This window comes from Lissotriton vulgaris, chromosome 3_1, assembly GCF_964263255.1.
Source record: "Lissotriton vulgaris chromosome 3_1, aLisVul1.2, whole genome shotgun sequence".
NCBI lineage: Eukaryota > Metazoa > Chordata > Amphibia > Caudata > Salamandridae > Lissotriton > Lissotriton vulgaris.
The window spans coordinates 162,933,731-162,957,759 of NC_141689.1; positions in this window are offsets into that span (position 1 = coordinate 162,933,731).

Genomic DNA, 24,029 nt, shown 5'->3' on the forward strand with positions numbered 1-24,029 from the left:
TACATTCAGGTGAAAACTGAAGACACCAGAGTTAGTGTACCCCATAAATTATATGAAATCACATTGCGTATAGAAGGGGACATAACTAGGAAAATAAGAACTTTCTTTTGGGAGAAACTATCTAAAGGCTATGATATTCTTCTAGCTGAGAAAGACTGGCCACCAGAATTTGTTAGGGAGTGCCCACATGGCAAAGAAATGATTATGCCTGCCTTCTCAAATCATATTCCAATTCATAAAAAATATACATATGCAAGAAAATGGGCAGTGGCCCAAGCCCCTGCATTATATAAAAATCATGTAGGATGGGATGAGGAATCCCCTAACCATAAAATCCAGTTAAAAAATCAACCTACTGCACAATGGCAGTATCCTGTTAAGCAAGAAGCTAAAAAACAAGTCAGGGAGATCTTAGATCAATTTGAGTGCCAGGGGGTGATTGAAACATGCACCTCACAAATGAACAATCCTTTGTTTCCTGTCTCCAAACCAGACAATTCATATCGTCTAGTATTGGACTACAGACACTTAAATCTTGTTGCAAAACATTTGCAGTACAAAATTCACACAGTGCAACACTGATGAATAACATTGTGCGCAAAAAATATAAAACAACATTAGATATTTAAAATGGTTTCTTCTGTCAAAACATTGCACCAGAAAGCAGGTATTTGACCGCTTTCTCAAGTATGGGGGCCCAGAGGCAATTTTGCCGTCTCCCCCAGGGATTCAAGAATAGCCCAGGATTATTTTCAGCCAGAGTAACAGAGTTACTACAAATGTATGATGATGAGGCATTATCTTATGTCGATGACATCTATCTAACAGACGATGATTTGGACAGGCACTTGAAAAGAGTGAGCACCATTATACCTGGGTTCGCATCTGAAGGGTACAAATTCAACTTTAAAAAATCACAGATTGTCCACCTCGCTGTCCTATTTCTAGGATATGAGTTATCAAGTGAAGGGAAAAGCCTGGCATCCAATTTCTTAGAGATAGGTGCGCTGCTCCAAGCACCAAAAACGCGGAAAAACTTACAATCAATTCTAGGGGCCCGATTCACAGAATTAACTTAAGACTCAATCCTAAACTTACTACTATTTTGGTATTCACAGAATGCACTTACTCATTTCGGTATTCACAGAATGCACTTACTCATTTTGGTATTCACAGAAGGCACTTACTCATTTCGGTATTCACAGAAGGTAGTAGTCCTAACTTTAGGACTCCTAAATGCCTTCTGTGAATACCGAAAGTCTAAAAATTAGGATTTTTCTCAATTTAGTAGTAGTAAAGTTAGGACTCCTAACTTTAGGACTCCTAAACTAAGAAAAATCCTATTTTTAAGACTTTCGGTATTCACAGCAGGCATTTAGGAGTCCTAAAGTTAGGACTACTAACTTCTGTGAATACCGAAATGAGTAAGTGCATTCTGTGAATACCAAAATAGTAGTAAGTTTAGGATTGAGTCTTAAATTTATTCTGTGAATCGGGCCCATTGTTTCCTGAATTTTGGAAGAACTTACGTTCTGAATTACGCAGAGAGGGTTAAACCTCTCTACGAATTAATGAAACCTGATTTCAAACTAACTAATTGGACTCAGAAACACACAGAAATTTTACGTTCAAACAGACATGTTAGCTAAAACATAGCTGCAAACATGCGTAAATGTACGCAACCTTGTAATCCGAGTCATCCAGGAAGATGCAGATTCACGTACCTGACCTATAACGAAGGTGAAACGGTACCAATAGCTTATAAATCACACTTGTACACACAAGCTGAAATAAAATTCACTTCAACTGAGAAAATTCTGACAGCGGTTCAAACTGCTATAGCAAAAAGAAAGAGCCCTCACACAGGGAAAACGCATATCGGTCGTAACACCTGTACCTACCCTAGAGGCAGTAACCGGAGCGAGCATTCCAAATGCTAAAGCTTTACGTCCAAGATGGATACAATGGGTTAATTCTCTTGCTGCAACAGACGTTGAATATGTTTTTGACCCTAGCTTGAAAACACAAGAATTTCTCCAATACGAGTACGAATGTCCTCTGCCGACCAAAATTCTGCCTCTTGAACATTACGGCTGTTTAATATATAAAGACGGATCAGTACAGCCCGCAATTGGGAGTAAACAAGCATATAGCGCTGCATGCGAGATTGTTAAAGGTCGCTGACGCGAAGGTAAATTCAGACCTATGGTCACTAAAACTCAATCACTCGGAGACTGTACAGCTCAGTGAGCTGAACTAAAGGCATTCAAGATGGCGCTTGAGAATACCGATCGCGAATTCCCCACACTAATAGTGTGCGATTCGTATTACTGCGTCCAGTCTTACAATGAATACTTGGAGAACTGGGTTCAAAACGGTTTCAAAGATGCGAAAGGTGGCACAATAAAGCATAAAATGCTTTGAGAACAAGTAGTTCTTTTACAGAAAGAACTACAAAAGACTCACGTGATCCATACACTGAGTCATCAACGTGATGGCGTTCACGTTGCAGGGAATTCATTGGCTGATGAAGCCGCAAAGGCAGCCGTCCACACGGCTTCCGTAGCTACAATTAAGCGTTCTAAAAAAAGAATAGACGGTGAAACGCTACTAGCAGTAAAAGCCTCAATGGAAGGCAATTATGCGGCGTTACCTCTAAACTATACACTCGGAAATACATACATAATTGATGCAAACTCTGTTCCTTTTGCACAAATCCCTGGAGTAGGGGACAGAGTAATCCCAAACAGGAAACGGAGGGCTTACTTGGTACAAGAAGCACATATCGGAGAGGGTCTGAGGCACCAAGGGATCTTAACTTCTCTAATAGAATTACAAATGAAGTACCGGTGGCCGGGAATGAGCGTGCAAATTTATAACTTTGCAATTAATTGCCAAAACTGCAACAAAGATCGCAGTTATGAACCGGACCAGGTAACTGACAAAAGAACACTCAGTCCAGCCCAGACACCTCTGTTAGATAGCATTAGACTGTCTACACCCAGGCGTCCCTACGGACGGATGCAGCCCTACAACTACTAAGACAGAGATTCATTTGGATGTGGCCCCAGCGCTCGGCTGACGCCAGAACTGTTATAAAAGATTTGCAAGTCTTTATCGGCACATACGCAATTGGCACGCTACATTCTGACCAGGGTCCTGCGTTTTGCTCTCGAGCTTACAAGGAGGCCATGGCCAGCTTGGGCATTGCATTGCGGTACTCTAGTCACTTCCATCCTGAGGGTAATGCAGTAGTGGAAAGAAAAAAACGTGACATAAAGCAATCTATAACAGCGAGGGTATTAGGTTCGGGTGATGGGTGGGTCAAACATCTAATAAATGTCCAACGTAGTCTTAACAATCTGCCAAGAAATTCTCTGGGTGGAATCACTCCGTATGAACTTTTGTTTGGTACTAGAATGATAATCAAAGACCTCGATAGTCAGACTTCAGTGGTGGAACAAAAAACCTTTGATATCAAAGATCGTTTGGCTGTTTTACAGGACTTAAATGAAACAAGAAGAAGTCTGAGTAACACAAAGCAAAAGCCAACGGCCACTGAAGAAAAACCACCTGTCCCAGCAAGACCTGTCTGGATTCCAAAGATTGGGGATCTGGTCCGGTGGAACTCTTGAAGTATCCACACCAGTTCAAGGTTTCATTAAGTGACTTTGTCTCACCGAGCACTTTCTCTGATGATTGGGACTTTAAGACTATTAATAATATGATGTCTGATTTAGAAATGTCAGCAAAATTTACAGATCATGATTATTTAGAAGGTTCGTCAGATTATGAAGAAAAGTATTGCTTTAATCATTATGGGCACCACTATTTGCATAAATCTGAAAAACCTAGAAATGTTTTTACTTATAATCAATGGGAACATTGTCCAACACTGCCAAATGGCAGCTCAAAAACATTTTATGAGAAATGTCCATAATTCTCAGGGTTTAATATCACAGATCCAAAAATGTTTTATTTAAAAAATGTGAATAAGACAGGAATGAAAAATATGTTGACCAATACAAAACAGATATATTCTGCAAAATGTTATGAACAGTTGTCTGCATTTGGTTTTGAATTCTGGAAAGATAACATTGAAACAAAAACAATCTGGGGTTCAAAAGATTGGCAAGTACAGGGATTGAAATCATTATTCAGAGCCTGCATGATCCCAGACTAATAATGTTCCTGAATGACACCATTCAACAAACAACCTGTCTTGGCCTAGCTAAGATAAACGATTTAAACAACCCGTCTATACCAAAGCCTATGCCTGATAGAAATAGCACTACAGATGAGGGGTTAGACGTGTCCCATATTTTACACCAAAACAGAACTAATCCTGATTGGAAAAAATGGTTGATCTTGCCCACAGACACTAATAACTGTCAAGATAGATTCCTGGACAAAACACAGGGGTTCAAACAGAACAGGCCAGACCCAAGATATTCCCAGCGACAAAATCCAGAGATAATAACAACATACAGTGTAGGAAAACTATGCCTCGAATGGCTACAGAAATCCACGCTACCTGAAATTAAGCAACACTTGACCTTACTTAAAGAAGGTGCTGACTTGCGGGATTTCTTATTGGGACCTCGCAAACAGCGTCAAAAACGTTTCATATACGCTGGTATATTTTTGCTGCTTACAACGAAGCTTGGAAAATAACGCAAATTGAAACTGCTGAAAAAATAGGAGAAATTGATCGTATTCATTTGGGAAAATCACTGTCTGTAGTGGACAATGGGTTAACGACTCTGTCCTCCAGAATTTATTCTTTGGACAGCATTGTATCATCTGCTATTGATACAATGATATGCTAATGTGACAACATGGCCAGTCCCAATTACGTTCTATTATACAGTTAGGCTGGACGTAACAAAATCTGTGTTCAGGCTACATGCCTTGGCGTCTAATCAACACAACGTCATTATTTTCTGTCTTTAACCTTACAGATAAACAAATCTCTTTGGAACAAAAACGGAGCAGACTATACGGTGCTTAGCATTTAAAAACTTATAAGATTACCATGAACAGTTTCCGAGAGGTCTGTCATTGAATGGATAATACATGGTACCATAACAATACCAATAACGACATTCCAGTTTCAATACTGCCTACAGCATATACCAGCGGGCCTGTATGAAAGGTTGGGTAAAGGATACATTAAGTCGACCTGGAATTTACCCCACACAAATAGATGTTGGAGTGGGCACAACAAAGAAGTATTACTTAGTGGGAAAAATTGTGAAAACTCGCTAAGCGGTACACTTCTGTGTCAAGAAATTAATTTACATGGAGCCTGTGAGGGTTCATCTAATGACCTTTCTTGCCACTTGCACGGCACCCCAGCCACACAAATAGAACCTGTTTTCAGGCAGCTTTCCAACGGCAGCTACATTATGTTAAGTGACCACAGCTGTTGTGGCATGTTGCCAGGAACGGCCTATCTCGTCAGTGTTACATCCAGGGTCACTTGTTGTATGCAAGTATTGTATTCAAACAGCAAGCCAGACAAGGAGGCAAAGATTTGGCCTTCATTGAATATCTCTTCTATTTGAATTGATACATTAAGCAGAATGAAAGCCATTCTTTTACAAAAAACTGTGCCTTTGATCTCGTCTAGAGAAACGTATGATCTGCAGTTGCAAGGACCTCAGCAGAGATACATACATTATTATCAACAAACTGCCCCGTACATTTCGTAGAAATGTTAGGTCAAATTTTAAACATGTCAGATACCAGTGGCATTGCACATGTATTTAAGACAATTTTTTCGGGACTGTTAGCACCCTTTGAAGCAGTCCTGAGCATTTTCCTGAATTTTGTGCACTCTGTGTTCGGTGGTCTGCCTCCTATCTTTGGACTCGTAGCAGGAATACTATTTTTGTTCCTTCTGCTCCGATATGGCAAGTCCAGTCACCAGCGATACCCAGATTACCATGGAACAAACGATCCAGGCAATGCGGTACCGAAATAAGATAACCTTGGCTCGTCCAAGAGATCTGAATACCACATGGTTTCTATCATTCAGACCAATCTGGCAAGATTGCATCTTACCTGTTCTATGATGCCTGCTCTGCGGAGAAGAATGCGTGTTAGACATCTGTCTCTCACTTCCATCAGCACTACCTATGGATGTTGATACTTTGCTTGGTTCGGTAACGGCTCATGCAACGTGTTGTCCCCAGCGACTACCAATTCTGATGACGGCATTCGTTGAGACCTCACCATTATGACGAGGTGGCGGTGAGGTACGAGATGAAAGCGGCACACAGGTATAACTTTCTGTGAACATTGCTGATCCAGATCACGCTGACGGTAATGCATCTCACATATGCACTATTTCTACTTTTTCGGAAATGGCCCAACTTTCACGTACTGTGGTAGACAAATTCTTTGCCAGCCTATCTGAGTTAATGTTTTCTCCTAATAACGAGAATAACTTTTGAAAAACAAGCACACAGTGTTCCCTGAACTTTGATTTCGGCCTTCAGTTTTGATAAACAGGACTTCTAAAATTTGGAACTAATTTTACTACAACGAAATTATTTTTTCTCATTACCAAAATATTTACTTTTTTTTGGCACAGAGTAATCTGCTTAATGTAGAACTATTCTTAGAGAACAAGATTTGTATTTTTTAAACCTAGAGACAATATTTAAACTTAGCCTCTAGCACATGTACAGTATTATTAGGGCTCCCAGTTTTATGGTATTTATTTTTTTGCCATTTCCGTCTGTATTTATCCATATTTATTTTTTGGGCATTTTTTCTGTATTTATCCACATTTATTTTTGCTACACGCAAAAGACGACGCTACAGCTAGTATTTTTCCATATTTATTTAAAGTGACAATGCATGATTATTTTCAGTAATATATATAAATAAATGCTGCTGTGTTAAAAAAATATTGAAAACACACCTCACTATACCAAAATAATCGATGTAAACACATTTAGAATTTGGAGGAGTGTTCCTGTGCGCTCTAATGACCTGGCAAAAGAGGGCACAAAAAGCTGAAACACATGCTGGTTCCATATTAAAAAGAAATTACATGAAAACTGTAGTTAAGCACTCCTTTAAAGACATGTTCAAGGTCATTAGGGACAGACTCCAGAACAGAGCTGGCTCTATCAGGGGGCCCATGAAATATTAAAGTAAGGCAACATTTCAAATTGCTGTTTAACTGCAGGGTAAGAGGCCACAGGGATGAATGGGCATGCAGAAGATTTCGTGTGGTCTGGAACTAAGGTGCTGACCACGAGCAACCAAGGCCAATGAAAATGATAGAATAGGGAAATACCGTGTCGAAGTAAATTAGTATAATGTTTATGTATAATGGTACCAGTGTTCTCTTTTAGTAACATCTTTATTTTCCAATTTCTTTCGATAGATAATGCCTCTAAAATCAACCAGGCAGTCAAAACATTAATGTATCCCGTGGGGAGTACCAGAGGCGCAACTAGAGTAAAATTTCAGGAGGGGCTAATCAAAATTTCGGGGGGTGGTGCTGATTGTTCCAGCAATTGGCAGAGTGAAGATGCAGGGGCTCTAAGAAGGGGGGAAAGAAAAAACAAAGCCTTGTTAACATGTAAACGGTCTTCTAAAGACCTGTGAAGTACTCTGTTGCGGCTGTGAGTGAGCATTGAAAGCTGTCTCTGCCAGGCTGACAAACACAAAGGTGGGGTGGGGGAGGGGGGGGGGCTGAAGCCCTTTGAATCCAATGCTTGTTGCGCGCTCGTGGTGTACAGGGAAAAGACGAAATTCCAACCTTTCCTAAACCGTATGCAAACACCTTTTCCCCTCAGCTAAGTTCTCCATGTATAGCACACTACCTTTGTAAATCAAATACACATGCTCTGATGAACTGGGGACCCCTTGCTCTTTCCATTTTGACCCACTTCATGAGGGTGGCATTCCCGCACAATGCAACCGAGAGGTCAGAACAGAACAGACTCTGTGCCTGCACCACCAGCGGTCGTCCTTCTGATCCTGGCCGACCTACGCTGCCTCTAACATCGATTATGGCCGCTAGTGAAGAAGGAGGAAGCAGGCTGAATGGGGCCTTAGAGAAACCTGCAAGACCCCCCTCCCCCCACCTCCCCCAAGAACCTGTAGTCGGCCCCTTGCCCAGTGGAGGCCCAGAGGACGAGTCAGGTGTGAAGGCAGCCCAGTAGTGAGACATCGCAGGAGCTGGGCAGGCCCGAGAGATGAAGAACAGGTCGGGCTGCCCTCAGCGCCGGAGGTTAGACATGTGCACTAAGGAGGGCCCCGAGAGGTAGAAAGCACTGAGCAGATCGGGCTGCGGCGCCCGCCACGCAGAAGGTGAGACAGCCCTGACAGTGTAGTACAGTGGGTGGGGATGTTGTTAGTTTAGCTGTGGCACAGGGGTTGCTCAGCTGTAGTGGTGCAGGCGCTATGGCAGAGGTGGCACAGGGGACGCTGGAGTGCAAGTCTGGTGTGTTGTGTTGTGTTTGTTTGCTCCCGCCCTCCCCCTCCCCCTTTGACCTCAATGGGAGCGTGGAGAGATAACTGGATTCGAGCACGGCAGCCCTACAAAATTTGCTAGTATTTTGCCGTTTTTACATATAAATACAGACAAAGGAAACATTGTTTTCCGTCTGTATTTATATGTAAAAATCCGTTTAAACGGAAAACCGGGAGCCCTAAGTATTATATAAATCTGTGATGAAATGGTCTCGACCTTCTCTTCTGTATTAAGAGCCATTTCATAAATGTAATTTCGTGAATCATTCAGCCAGCATTTCAAATGTAAAACTATATGCATTATTCGAATGATACAACTGCTTAGAAAACGTACAGTACAATACTCATTTTTCATGTACAAACCATTTCAAATGCATTTTGTATGTATTTTGGGGTGGGATTGCAAACACATGCTTAGAAATGTTATAACTGCTTAGTATTTAGTAAGGGTGGACATTCTACGTGGAGTGGGTGTTGTAAACGTATCTAGGGCTCTAGTGTAATTTTCCCGAATTATGCCCTTATATAGGTATAACTTATCATGTCCTTATATAGGCATAAGAATCATAACAATATTTAGACACAGCCAATGCAGTCCAAATACGGCATGGCTACTTCCACTAAGCTCCTAGAGTACAACGAGTTCTTGAAGAGAACCAGCCTTCAGCAGTACGGGACTTCACCCTGCTTCAGTATTTATTTGTCCCACAACTCCTTGAGCGTGTAAAGAACTTCGAGTTCTTAGTGACGTTATTATGTCCACCCTTACGTCAAACTTCGCACCTCCCAGGTATAAATATACCCACATCTGCCCTAGCAAAGACACAGTGGTTTGGAGCAGATCGAGTAACTACTTGCCCGACGCCCTGCTGTCGCGAGTGCCGAATGAAGCCGACTCTCCAGCTGGCGCACTGAGAGAGACGCTGTCTTTTCTCCTGCCGAGAAATCCAGCTCCAGTGTTTCCCTGCTACCCTTGCGGTTTACTGGGAGATCGAGCCCTGAGAGAGAGATACAAGACCTCCTTCATTCTATAACCAAGGTACGGAGCTGATTAGACCCTTAGAGAATTCTTGGATAGAATCTTGGCAGAAACTATTCAACTAAAGCTATACCTCACTTACTTCTTCCCTTGTACTAGACTTAGGTTAAGTACACCGGGGTAGGCGTATTTAAGATGCACCAGTTGAGTACTTTCAGTCATTATTTATCATTATATGTATTTTATCTATTTTATGTATCTTATGGCTTAGAAACCATATCATGCTTTTACAGTATTATCTCATAATACTCTTTTTACTGTACGCACTTTACTTCATAGAAAGTATTACGATTGTTGCAATTAACTTCTCTTGCATGAGAAAGAAGACTGCTAAATAAATAACCTTTTTATTGAAAACGCCCGTCTCTCTATTTTTCAGCAAAATCCCTGGTGAAACGAAGCATGCACGATTGACTGAGTGAAATAGCCGTCTATTGTTTCCGCGACTATGAAGATATATTTCTTATTCTTGGGGAACAAAGTTGTCATGTTATATGGTTGTCAGAAACTAATCCCTTCTAGTTTATTCGAGAAAGTTTCTAGTGACCTCTGAGCTAGCTGGCATTCACAATTAAGTCTAACATACTCAATAGAAACCTAGTCGACTTCAGTCCTACGTCTAAACTATCGTTTATGTTATTCCAATGCGCAGAGCCTATTGGGAATATAGGAACTACACTACAGCGCATTTAGGGCAGTCTGTTCAATCAACCAATCAAACATTGCATTTCTAAAGCGCGCTACATAACCGTGAGGGTCTCAAGGCGCTGGGGGGGGACTGCTACTGATCGAAGAGCCAGGTCTTGAGAAGTCTTCTGAAGGCCAGCAGGTCTTGGGTCTATCATAGGCTGGTAGGGAGGGCGTTCCAGGACTTGGCGGCGAGGTAGGAGAAGGATCTGCCGCCGGCTGTGATTTTCCACATACGAGGAACTGTGGCGAGGGCGAGGTTGGCCGAGCAGAGGCTGCGGGTGGGGGTGTGAAAGCTGAGTCGGCCGTTGAGGTATGTAGGTCCGGTGTTGTGTAGTGCTTTGTGTGCGTGGACGAAGAGTTTGAAGGTGATCCTCTTGTTAACGGGAAGCCAGTGTAGGCCTCTCAGGTGGAGGGTGATGTGGCTGCGTCGGGGGACATCGGGGGATGTCGAGGATCAGACATGCCGAGGCGTTGTGGATTCGCTGTAGTCGTCTCAGGAGCTTGGTTTTTGTTCCTGAGTAGAGGGCATTCCCGTAGCCGAGTCTGCTGGTGATGAGGGCCTGGGTGACGGTTTTTCTCGTGTCGGGAGGGATCCATTTGAAGATCCTGCGAGCATTCTGAGGGTGTTGAAGCAGGACGCGGAGACGGCGTTGACTTGCTTGGTCATGGAGAGAGCGGAGTCGAGGATGAACCCCAGGTTGCGTGCGTGGTCGGTGGGTTCCGGGGCTGTGCCTAGCGATGTGGGCCACCAGGAGTCGTCCCAGGCTGATGGGGTGGGTCCGAGGATGAGGACCTCCGTCTTGTCTGAGTTCAGCGTCAGTCTGCTGTCCTTCATCCAGTCGGCGACGGCCTTCATTCCTCTGTGGACGTTGGCTTTGGCGGTGTGTGGGTCTTCGGTCAGGGATATGATCAGCTGGGTGTCGTCGGCGTAGGAGATGATGTTGAGGTTATGTTGTCGTGTGACGTTGGCGAGCGGTGCCATGTAGATATTGAACGGTGTCGGGCTGAGGGAGGATCCCTGTGGAATGCTGCAGATGATATCAGTGGTTTTTGAGCGGAAGGGTGGGAGGCGGACGCTCTGGGTTTGGCCGGAGAGGAAGGAGTTGGTCCAGGCAAGGGCATTCTCTTGGATTCCGGTGTCGTGGAGGCGTGCTGATAGGGTGCGGTGGCAGACTGTGTCGAAGGCTGCCGATAGGTCCAGGAGGATGAGGGCGGCTGTTTCTCCTTTGTCCATCAGGGTCCTGATGTCGTCGGTGGTGGCAAAGAGGGCGGTCTCGGTGCTGTGGCTGCTGCGGAATCTGGATTGGGATGGGTCCAGGATGTTGTTGTCTTCGAGGTAGCGGGTTAGCTGTTTGTTGACAATCTTCTCTGCTACTTTTGCCGGGAACGGGAGCAGGGAGATGGGTCGGAAGCTCTTGAGGCCCTTGGGGTCCGCCTTGGGACCCCAAGGACCTCAATTTGAGGACCTGTAACTTTTATGGAGCATCTATCACTATAGAGAAATGTACTGAATCCTTCTGAGATGTTGCCCTAATGGTATGAAGTGCATTAGCATACATACACAGCTATACTCTGTCTCCACTAACCTACCCTTTTGTTCAAGTCCACTGCAGTTTAATTTCATATTTACCTTGGAATTGCTCACATCACTTGTTTTTATTTACTTTTATTTTTTAGGTCTTGACCTTAAGACAAGTTTAGCATGTTTTGTCAGCTTCATGTTTTCCTAAAAATATCCTAACAAAAATATTTGTATATACAGGGGCTTTCGATGAACACTCTTTCACCAAATGTCTAGCAAATTATGCCCCCTCTTACCATTGGACAGAGTATTTGTCAATGGACAACCACCCCACTTCAATCACTAAATGCTTTCACTGTGAGTGACTACATTCTGCCCTTGCACATGCATAAACACACCTTAAAAAATCTTCAAAAATATACATTTTTAGGCACTTGTATTTCCCAGTGACTGCTGGTTCCTATGTATAGTAGGATGTCATCCACTATTTGCATCACAATCAATACGTTTATTGAAAGTTACAAAGTTGCCTCATCACTATAAATAAGCTTTGCTGTAATCATTTATCCCCTAGAACACAAGCTAAAGTCACTAGAGCGTCAGGAGCCGATATGCAAATTTCTAGGTTGAAGCCACACCCCCCTCAGCTGTGTGATTGAAATTCCTTCTGACTGATGAGGGTTGGCCCTCTATTAATAACTTGAGCATCTACAGCTTCCTGAAAGAATTTCTACGCTTTGGCATCTGACTCAAGAGAGACCTCTAGTAATGACTTGAGGGACAGCTGCTTTGTGAAAGATTATGAGGATTTTGCATCTGACGGGAGAGTAATCTGTAGTAGCAACTTGAGGAACTTCAGGTGTGTGAATATATATGTGTGAATATATATGTGTATGTGTGTGTGTGTGTATGTGTGTGTGTACATGTGTGTGTGTGTGTGTGTGTTTGTGCGCAATACACAATGGCAGTTGTAAATTTCCCTGGGGACCACCACTTCCCAGGGGCAGGCCCGAGAAGAACAAAGGAGGGGTGCCACATACCCCCTTTCTGGAGCCATTAATGGCCCTGGGGACCGCCTCCCTCCTGTGCGGGATCCCTATGTCCTGGGCACCCACCCCCGGAACAGAGCTGTTTGCTCTCAAGCTTTGGCAGCTCTCACCAAGTGAAAGCAAACAGTAAGTCTGCGACAAGCAGGCGGGAGTAGAAAAACTGCTCCTGCATGCTGGGAGCAGACTTTTCATCCTTTTTCCTGCCTGCTGTGAAACGGGCAGGGAAACAGATGGAGAAAGTGCTCTTACATGCAGGGAGTGACATTTTTTGCTGCTCTCTATGTATGGGAGCAATGGAGGCGGGGAGCCGGCAGGGATAGCTTGGCATTGTGGCTCCCCTGCGGTCCCCAACACTGGTGAGCTACAGGCCACCCAGCAACAAGAGGCCCAAACCCATAAATACGCTCTTGTCCTGCCATGGTGAGAGCAGAGTCCATGATTCTCTTTTGAAATTACTACAAGTATGCAAATGTACAAATCACCTCAAAGCTCTGCCCATTTGGACTCACCATATAAACCTTAGAAGTATGCAATGGTCTTCCCACCTTTTGCCAGTATGATGGGCAGCCTACCAACATGCCCCCCAGCGCATTTCCCACAAATTTTAGTGATGCGTTCTTGGTGCCAAAGATCATATGGACATCTCCATCAAACAAAGAAGTACTTAATTCATATAGTTAGGAGAAAGGACTTTGTTTGGTGGAAATTTACCTGTTTGTAGTCTTGTTATCTTCTCTTTAGGATGATTTATGTTATCACAGATTTCGGGAAGAAGACACAGGGGAACAATCACATTGCCAAAACACACACAGGGTTACTGGAGGCAGTCCTCGCAGTCCATTACGCAGCTGTAGTGTAGACTATGCACTAGACATTTACCTTAGGTAGCATTTACTAATTAACCAGTAGAAAGTACTTCAGTTGGGTAGACATTTTGTGCAAAACTGTGGATTCTCATTGGATAAAGCAGCAGGTGAGGCTCTGTTCTGGCCTATTCACTAATACATTTGCTGACACACCCACACAGACACTCAGACACCCACTCACACACCCACACAGCCACTCACATACACACTCGCACACCCAAAAATTCACTCACACAGGCACAAACCACTCACCCACCCACTCTCAGACTGATACAGCCACTCAAACACCCACTCAGGTACCCACATACCCATTTAGACAGCCACTCACATACCCATACAGCCACTCACACACCCACAAAACCACTGACAGCCCCCACTCACAGACCCATAAAGCCACTCACACACCCACTCACACACACGCAAAACTACTCACACCCACTCACACATACAAACAGCCACTTACACAGCCACTTACAGATCCATACAACCACTCACACAGCCACTCACAAACCCACTCACACAGCTACCATGCACACACTCACAGACTCATAAAGCCACCGTCACACCCACTCATTAACTCACAAATCATCCCACACACTCACACACACCCTCAAAAGTGCACAGACACTGACTCATACACCCACAGGGACACTCACATACCCCCTCACACACCCATATAGCCACTCTCACACCCAGCCATTGTCCCATACAGCTACTCACACACCTACTCACAGATCCATACAGCTACTCAAACACCCACTCACACACCCAGTCACAGACCCATACAGCCACTCACACAACCACTCATCAACCTATATAGCCACTCAAACACCCACTTTCATAGGCTACAGGTTTCCATTAGGAAATGCCATTATACAAACCATAGGAATTCACTGAAAAGGCCAAAGGTTACAGAAATGTTATAAGTAGGGAATTTGTTTTTAAAACCTTACAAATTCACTGTTAAAAACAAAGGTAACTCAGACATTATAATTAGGATATAGAGTTTAAAAAACCTTAGAAATTCACTGCAAATCAAAGGTTACAGGGACAGAGTCTGGCTAGACTTGGTGTTTCTGAAAGCCCAGTACAGTAAGCCTGGGATAGAGACAGGACATGCCCTGTTTCTGAAAGACCATTAGGCCCATGGTTGGAAAAGGACATGCTAGTGCCTCTAGCTGTTTTATAGACAGAACAGTGCCTTTGAAAGCTCTGCTAAATTGAACCATGGACAGAGAAAGAACAGGCTGGTGTCTGTAGGAACAGTAGTACTTCTGAATGGTCTGTAGGAAAGTGGCAGAGAGAGGACACTCCAGTGTATCTGAAAGAGCAGTAGGGAATGGATAGGAAAGGGGAAGGCAGGTGTTGTTGACTGTTCTGTCGGCTTGGGGCATAGACAGGCTGGGCTGGTTCCTCTGAAAGGCTGATAGAGACAGAACATAATAGTGCCTAGTAACAACACCAAGACAGAATAGACCAGCGCCTATGAACACACCAGACACAAGACAGAGACAAAACGAACTGGAGCCCCTGCATCTGTTAGGGTTTGGCTAGAGTCACTCATAAGCAAATCTAACATTTGTTTTTCAGTTTTATATAGCCCGACCAAATTACAGGAGTACCATACTACATTCTACTATATTACAAAAGGACCAGATTCCAGTTTTTTTGGTTTGGGGAGCTTGAGCAATTTGCCCAGAATCACAGGATGTTGAGCCGATGCCGGGAGTTAATCATAGTTCCCAAGTTCCAAAGTCAGTAGCTGTGACCGTTAGCGCATATCACTTTCTTCCCTTACATGAGTCTATGTTGTCCACCTGTTAGGCCATCATTTGACCTAGTGGCTTCCCGGTCCAGTCCTGCTTGTCATGGGATGAAACTCTTGCAGGCAGCTCTCAGACATGAGTAATTCTGCCTTTGTCTGCAAACTCTTTGGCCATTCCCTCTCATTTGCTTCAGAGTCTCCCGGACTATATTTTCCTGTTCTTAAAAGCCACCAGAGCTGCAGATGTTGGCTTTCTCTGGTTCCCTTTGCCATGGGGTGGCTCGTCTGGTGTCAGTGTGTTTTTCAGCACCAGCATCCCCTTTCAGATTTGTGTAGGGCATCAGTAATCTCGGCTTTGGCTCCAGACGCGATTTGCTCAGCATTCCTCTTTGAAAATGAACTTAGGGACACTAAATCCTACCTGCCTTGTTATTTTATTATTATACTCCAGCCTCTGAGTCCCCAAAGACCCACCAAACTAAGCCGTGTTTGTTAGCTGTTTGCTTTGCAGTGGGTTCTTAATAAAACATGAGAACTTAAGGAGCAACAGCTTTTTTTGTGTTGTCTTAGTATGTTATACTTATAAAAACTCCTCTCTCTTTAACTATATTTAGCCAATGTAACCATACATTATACTTCAAATTACTAAAACCCCACACCTCAGTTCACATTTTTAACCTACTGGTTTCATGCATGCGTTGACGTCTCAATGCTCATTTACTTCAGCCTTTTCCTCTGGAAAGGCTTTAGATTCAACAACTCCTATTCCAACAAAACGGTGTTCAGAAGTGCTTTACTTTTGCCTTAAATTTAAAATGTTAAAGCTCTTATTTCTATGGCAAACAACTAGCCCATCCTTTCTACATTTCCTTTCTGTTTTACAGTTTTTTTCCCAACAAGATGGCATTCAGGTGTCTTTCACTTTTGTCATTAAATCAGAATGGTTGCATTCTAATTTTTCATTAGACTCCTGTGGTGACATTTAATTAAACAAAAGGGAGTTAAATGACAGACTGCTGGTGCAGTTGGAAGTACTTGTTCCTATGCATTCAGAATGTTTTACTGACATGATGAGGAAGATATTTGAGAAATAATGAAAAATCTGTCCTCATTTTAGCTTCCTAGAGCAATAAGCAATTTTTCTATGACAAAATGAACCTGCCAAAGTTGTTAATTTCAAAATAAAATGTTTTCAGTTATACAGCTTTGACTCCGCAGCTTTGACACTGAGGAATCAACTGACATGCTGCTGCTGGTGGAAGAACATTTTAGTTGGAATATTATATTTTGTTCTCACATACCTGAGGAACATAGTGTGAAATTATAGAAAATGTGGTCTCATTCTAGTTTCTGGAGCAGCTTCCGTCACATGCTTTTCTCCCAAACATGGTTCAGAAAATACCAGCAAAGGGTCAGCGTTTTTCACAGGGTAAAATCAATTGAGAATTCACCAGAATTCCTAAAATGATTATAACACCAACAACAAATGATGTGATGACTACAATTGGTTAGAACCCTTTATATGTGCTCCTTTTTGTGACAGCCCAAACCTGGCATTCCCCACAATGCATTTCATTCTGTCATGGATGCCACAACTTATTGACCATCTTGTGGCCAGCCAATAAGGTGCGGTCCCTTTCTGACAACCTCACATGCCCCATAATTAAGGATTTTCCGCATTTCCCTCATAATCCATCATCTGCAGCATAAACTGCAGATTTCAACAACAAAAATGTGTTCCTACCTCAAACTAATCAAACGTTGCTAAGCACATCAACCCACGTGTTGTCCCCCAGTCGAAGGCCCCTCACAAAGACTGACTGCTTACTTTTCTGTTGCTTTTTTCTATATTTGGGTGTAAAAGTGGTACTGCTGAGGTGAAACCTACCCCGATAGTGTTAACAAACAATGAGGTAATACTAACATAAAATGTTGTGCATTAGGCTGCATAATCTGACTTTTCTTTCTGCATAGTTTATCTAGTTCTGCTGCATAATTTGGTCCTCCCCTGCTGCATAATTGCAGGAACTCTGCTTATATATTTAGTTATTTTATACATTTTCCGGATGCAGGAACCATGCACCATGAGTGCTGTAACGGCTGTCACAAAATACCCATATATTGAGGCATCACTAGTCCTCTTTAAACTGACCAATCTGAGTATATCTGAATACCAACATTCCAGCTATACCTAACTTATTAACCCCTTCCTGACCAACCTGAGCCTCTCTTTAAATGCTTACTTTCCAAAAAATAGTTTAAGCCAAATCATAAATAGCACGCTAATGAGTAAGGTTTTAACTTTTTAGCAAATTTGGTGTAATTCCATTCAGCTATTTTTTCTCTTTTGGAGAGCAAAGTTTCCTACAGGAAGTAACATGAGAAATCACAGTTTTGGAACCACCAAAGGGAAAATATCCATGAAGGAAACAAGGTACATAAACTGTTTTTGTAAAGTTTCATACAGATTTGTCAAATGCCACCAAAGTTATTATCAAAATAAAAAAATCTCTTCCTATGGAGAACTCTTACCTTACTATACATACACAGTGGGAATCGCCACTGTAAAATGTGTTCAGTGTATGTATGAGTTTGCTGCAAAAAACAGTCTTTATACCTTTCTAGCATGGTATGGATGGTACTGTGCTAATCCTATGAGTAAACACTCTGCTAAAAAAACAGAAATTTGAGGTTAGGAGATATGGAGGGTTGGTGGTGTTGCATTTACATTTTCCTTCTCCCGACCACAACACACAGCTTAGAGCTGTGGTCTTTAATATAAGTGACTGCAATTATTGGCACACATGTACAGTTACGTTCCAAAACCGTTTTATAAGAGTATGGTTGAAGGCGCTTTCATTTACAAACAACTACTTGGAATTTATACTAGAATGTCATCACATCATCTCAAATGTTTCATATTATTTAAGACATTTATTGAATGTTGCCAGTCTTGTGTTTTTTAAAATTATCATATTATAAATATGTACATATAAAGGGTTACTAGTGAAGCCTACATTAGGCATTGTTTCTAGGCATGGCGAAATTTTAATCATGTCAGCATAATTGGCGTACTTTTGTAATTTTGTGTAATAAAATGTAAGCAAAATTATCAAGATTAGGGCATTACGACACATTGCGTAACTTTGGGGAGGAATTTTCATGCAAGATGTACTGTTGGAGAAATTTTTGAACTAGAGTTATTTTTGACGTAGATTTGTTTTACCCGAGGAGACCGTTCGGGTATGGTGTTGAATTCTAAGCAAGCGACCGGAAATCAAGTCTAAATTACATATTCGAGTTGAAATTTTACCTGGTAGTTTTCTGATTGTAAAATGCATTTTGTGTTATTATGTATGATTTTGCCGTAATTTTGAGCAGTTACACTACAGCAAATGAAATGACGTGTTTCGCAAATGCCTAATAATTGTTACTCAAATGATCGTTCCAAACACATCACCCACAATAGGTGAGGTGATTGAGTACGTTTACTTGTAGGTACATTATAGATTGCATATTCCTATACAATCCCTATACATTCAACTAAACATAGACACCGAAGGTTAGCTCGGAATCCGTGTGCAAAATTGTCTATTTTAGACACTTGTATTTTACTAAAGAGGAGCCTTTAGTAAGAAGCTGAGGTACTGCAGGTTTGAGGAGGCTTCCATTGTGTTTGACTCAAGAACAACACCTAGTATTGGCCTGACATGACAAGAGGAACTGCGGGGTATATTATCAAGGTGGGCGATAAGAGATTATCGCTGCTTTAACGACAGTTTTTAGGTGATAGCGAGTGGTTTTGGGCCTGCTTGTGGGCGTACCCAACCTGTTAGCGACTGAAAGCAGTCGCTAACATCGCTTTCGCCTATTATCAACGCAGGTGTAGCAATGGAAATATTCACGCTAAGCGCGAATATCTCCAAAACCTAACGTCTGCTCAGACCAGTTCTTAACCAGTATATCCAATGGGAGGTGGATATTCAGTTCCTATTAGCGATAATGCCTGAATATCGCTGGATTTCCAGCGATATTCACGCATTTTGCCGCTATCGCCGGAAATTTTATCACTTCAGAGATAAACGTTGCTAATAGCACGTTATCTCTGCGATAAAATCCAGTGATGCGCTGCGATAAAAAAAAATCGCTACGCTTATTTAGTGATAAATATTGCTAGTTGTTGATAATATGCCCCTTGGTGAGCACTTACTTCATCACAAATGTGATGGATACCTTATTACAAGCACATTGCCATGTTTATAACATAGTATATGTTGGAACCAGCATTTTCTGATTGACTGAAGGGGTGCCCCCAGCTTGGCAGAACCCACAACTCCCATCATGGATGGATGATTATACTTGTTATATAACCTCTGCTCACCCTTGGGTAGCTTGGCACTGAGTAGTCAGGCTTTTCTTCAGAAGCAAAGTGCAAAGCAAAGGCACTGAATTCACTCATGATAAATACATAGAGGATCATAAACGTGACTTCACACAGGATGTATGTAAATAAAGTTTATATTCAACACACATATGTCATCATTATAACATGAACATATACTTTTCTGGAATAAAACACATTTGGAACTATTACTAGCAGTACTAGGCCCACTCGTATTTTATGGTACCAATCGTATGCACACTATGGACAATTCATAACCTAATCCCTTCCCACAGTGCGACACGCTGTACACACCAAGCCCACCCTAGCACTGCTAATATCGTCCGGCACTATTATAGGTTGACTCAGGGTAACAACAATATCAAAGATATGTACATACATGAAACAAGAACACGTTTTATCAGCACCGTGGGCCGTGGCCACTGAGAAAAAACAATGTCAAATGTACTTCTCTTTTGGAATGAAATTAACGCATAAAAGGGGCACCACCATCCAGTGTCGTGAATCACAGGCAGCCGGGCAGACTAACAGTCCCACACACACTCACTCCAGACCACTACACGGTGCACCAGGTATCAGCCTAGTCTATATAGAATGCTCTTACTCACATAAGCATTCAGCACTCTAATGTGGTGCAAGTGGTACCCAGCAGGTCACTGGATCACACCCTACAGACTCCATGGTGCCAGCCTGACTCCACCCTCTGGTTCACCCCAATTGTCCTGCATCCACAGATGAAAGATAACCAGATCACCTTCCGGATACTAGGCCACACATGGCCGAAGTCACTTAGTCTGAGTCCCCTGGAAGCATGTGGGGATAGGCACACGTTTTAATTAGGAGGTATACGTAAATAAGGGGAGTTTAGCAGCCACTCAGGAAGTTCACCCACAGGTCCCAACAGTTTCAGGAGCGTTCACTCACCCCAGTCAACCTCTCTCGCTACTACGTGGTGCCAAGATGTCTTCAGGAAGTGTCACGTTTGGAGAGGGCAGTTGGTCCGCCATGTTAAGGGTCAAAAGAGAATAACCAATAAATGGGGAGTAACATAGGGGATTCTCTCAGTAGAATAAGGCTCCCCAATCGGTACACAATGATGTGGATCGTGCGCAGGCAATCCGGGCACAGCGGCTGCTGCTTGTTGGAATGGGCAGCACCAGACATTTCAGGTCTTCAAAAATGAAGAGTTGTAAATTCCGTAACTTCCTGTAAAGGAAGAACAATGACCCATGCATGTTGAGATGGGTTGCACCAGGCAATTCTAGTCACACACAATGAAGAGTTGCAAATTCCATACCTCCCTGGAAAGAAGGCACAACGTCTGGTGCACGTAGATGCAGGTTGGAGCAGACCTGTCCAGTCACACACACAGGTGCAAGTTCAGTAGAGCTACATGAGGTAGAATGCTGTACTACTATGGGTACGCCCCCACCTCCAATGTTCGGACCCTGTGAATTGGACACAACACGCAGTGAGCATGCAGTTGGCGTTTCGCACAAGAGAGATGCGGCACAATCGACGAAGAGCGCCACGTGGATCCCGTGACTGGTGAATCCACTCACCACCAACTGAACACTTATGAGTGTCAGGGTGCTTGTGGTACAGGTACCACAAGCCTTAGATGCAGGCATGATTTCGGGGCTGCGCACCTGACAATTCGTTCTCCGCAGGTATTAAATCCTTGCTCACACCACTCCGCTACCTGATGGGATTTCATAGCCAATGTTGGCGCTTGAGAGGGTATCGCTCTCTAGATGTCACAGAGGGTGTAGGTCCCTCGTAAGAACTTTCAATTTCCCTGAGATCTCTGGGACAACAAGAGGCCTGCTGACAGACCCTTGTAGAGCACACTTCAATGCACCACACGTCAGCAGGTCTTCGGCCCAGTCCAGCCACTATTCAAAAAGGGCATGCGGTCCCCTTCACAGGCAATTATCCTTCATGGGCAAAACAAAGTCCTCAGGCAATGTGCACCACGCAGTCCGGGTTCTAAAGTCCCTGCACCGCCCACATGCAAATCTCACAATTTGCTGAAGGGTGGCACCCACAGTTGCACTGTTGTGTGTCATTGAAGTTAGGGGTGGTCTAAAGGGTTTCCCTTTGAACCAAAGATTGTAGGCCTGTCTGCCATAGAATAGAATGCAGATCTTAATCTTTAGTGGGGTGATGATCCAACCCTTAGAGTCTAAGTGTCAAAACGTTTATCTCCATCTATCCCATTCAGCCCTCAAACGGCAGAGGTTGCGGCGTTTTGATGGTATGCCCATGGTTTATGACGGTCACTGGGGAATTCACAAATGTGCTCCCCCAGTCCATGGTGTCCATTGGATCCAAGCACCATGGCACACAAGGCTTTTAAAGCATAGAAATGTCCATATTCTATAAGTAGCATTTCTAGACGAGTTATGTCAAAACCCCCTTTACGAAAGGGTGTGTTATGGCGATTCCATTGATGGGAAACATCATGAGGCTGCAACACTGCGATCTTCTATTGCAGTCTGAATAATGTCAACTATGTCCACGTGTTAACCTATGGGAAAATCAAGCCTCATTGGGAGTGAAAACACACACAGATATTCCTCACTACCTGAGCGCACGTGCGCTAAGGCACACACTGACCTACAATGGCAGGTCGGACACATTTTCCTCAGCACCAGGGGTACAAGTATGCCCGCCCGTGTCTGCAACAGCAGACTGGACACAGGTTTAACTAAATGGGTGTTAGTGTGCAGGCACCAGCCTGCGATGGCAGGTTGTACATGTACTCACAGGCACTGACGGTGAGTGTGTGCACCTACAGTGCGGCCTAAAATGGCAAGCAGCGCGTGAGTTTACTCACGATAGATGCCCATGCACATACACCACACTGCAAGGACAGGCTGGGTACCTGGGCTTACCCAGGCTCTTGCACCTTAGGTGCGAGTGCACGCACACCAACCTGTACGGACCCACCGGACACGTGTTACGCCCTTAAGGGTGTGATTGCCCACACCAGGACTGCAACAGCCGGCCTGACCCTGCTGTAAGACAAAGGGGATGCAGGTATACCCTCCCTGGCCTGCGATGGCAGACCATGCACCTATCCAAATTGCTGTAGATGCCAGGGCATATCCTGGAACCTGTAACGGGAGGTGGGACATGTATTTGAAACTGCATGAAAGTCGGTGCACACACCCACAGGTGTAAGTGCACCCTCCCTGGTCTGCTTTGGCACACTGGCCCATGTTTCTGAACGCCGTGTTAGTGTTGCTACCTAGACTGTGCAGGAAGGTGCTCGGGCCCTGAGAAGGTACTGGAGAGCCAGCAACGCTATAGGAGTATTCAATGGGAAAAGCCCAACTCCAGGGCAGGGGAAGCCCCACGTGGGGGGTTCCTCACTACCGGGGCAAAGAACATCCATGTGGACCCACCTCTCCTTCAGCCTAACACCCTCTTGCCCCCTTCAGGGCTTCCCTAGGGTGTTTCTCCCATGGCACGGGATGCCCCACACATGGCTGTCTAAGACATAAGTGATGCAAACCTTGGCAGGGGTGCAATGGCACCCTGACAGCCTGGAATGACAGGCCTGATACACAGTTGACCAGTGGGAGGCACTATTAGTCAGTACCTGCCCAGAGTATGTGGTGTACTTGTTTATGGGGTGCACTGAGGTACAGCACCCAAACCCTTCGCGTACGCACCCCATGCCCGATGCGAGTGAGGCGGTCACACACACCTTACCTCTGCAGTACAGTGGGTAGGTGCCCAGATGCCTAAGTTCATGCGGAGTGAGTCGGTAGAGACTAGGAGGAGAAAGCAAAATGTTTTGGGGTAAATTCCCCCAAGAAGGGCCATGTCTGTCCAACAGAAAACATCCTTCAGACCCCTAGTCATCTTAGCTCGACCAACAAGGACTCAGTACTATTTCAATCTCCATGAAGAGTATTGCAAAACAAACATAAATACAAAATACAAAGTATGATTTTACAGAAAAGGCAAAGAACAACAGCAGTGGGTTTAATTTCTTTTTTATGGCACATCATTGGAGTCAGCGGCGTAGCGTCGGCTGCTAGATTTGCCAGCGCCCGGGGCCAGGCAAATATCTTTCCACTTTTCTTTTAAAATTTTGCACCCCTATTCAAATGTTGTGCCCCTGAGAATGGCCTTAAGAATTTTGCAGCTGGGGTAACCGGCCCTGCGGCCCCGCCTGCGCTACCCACT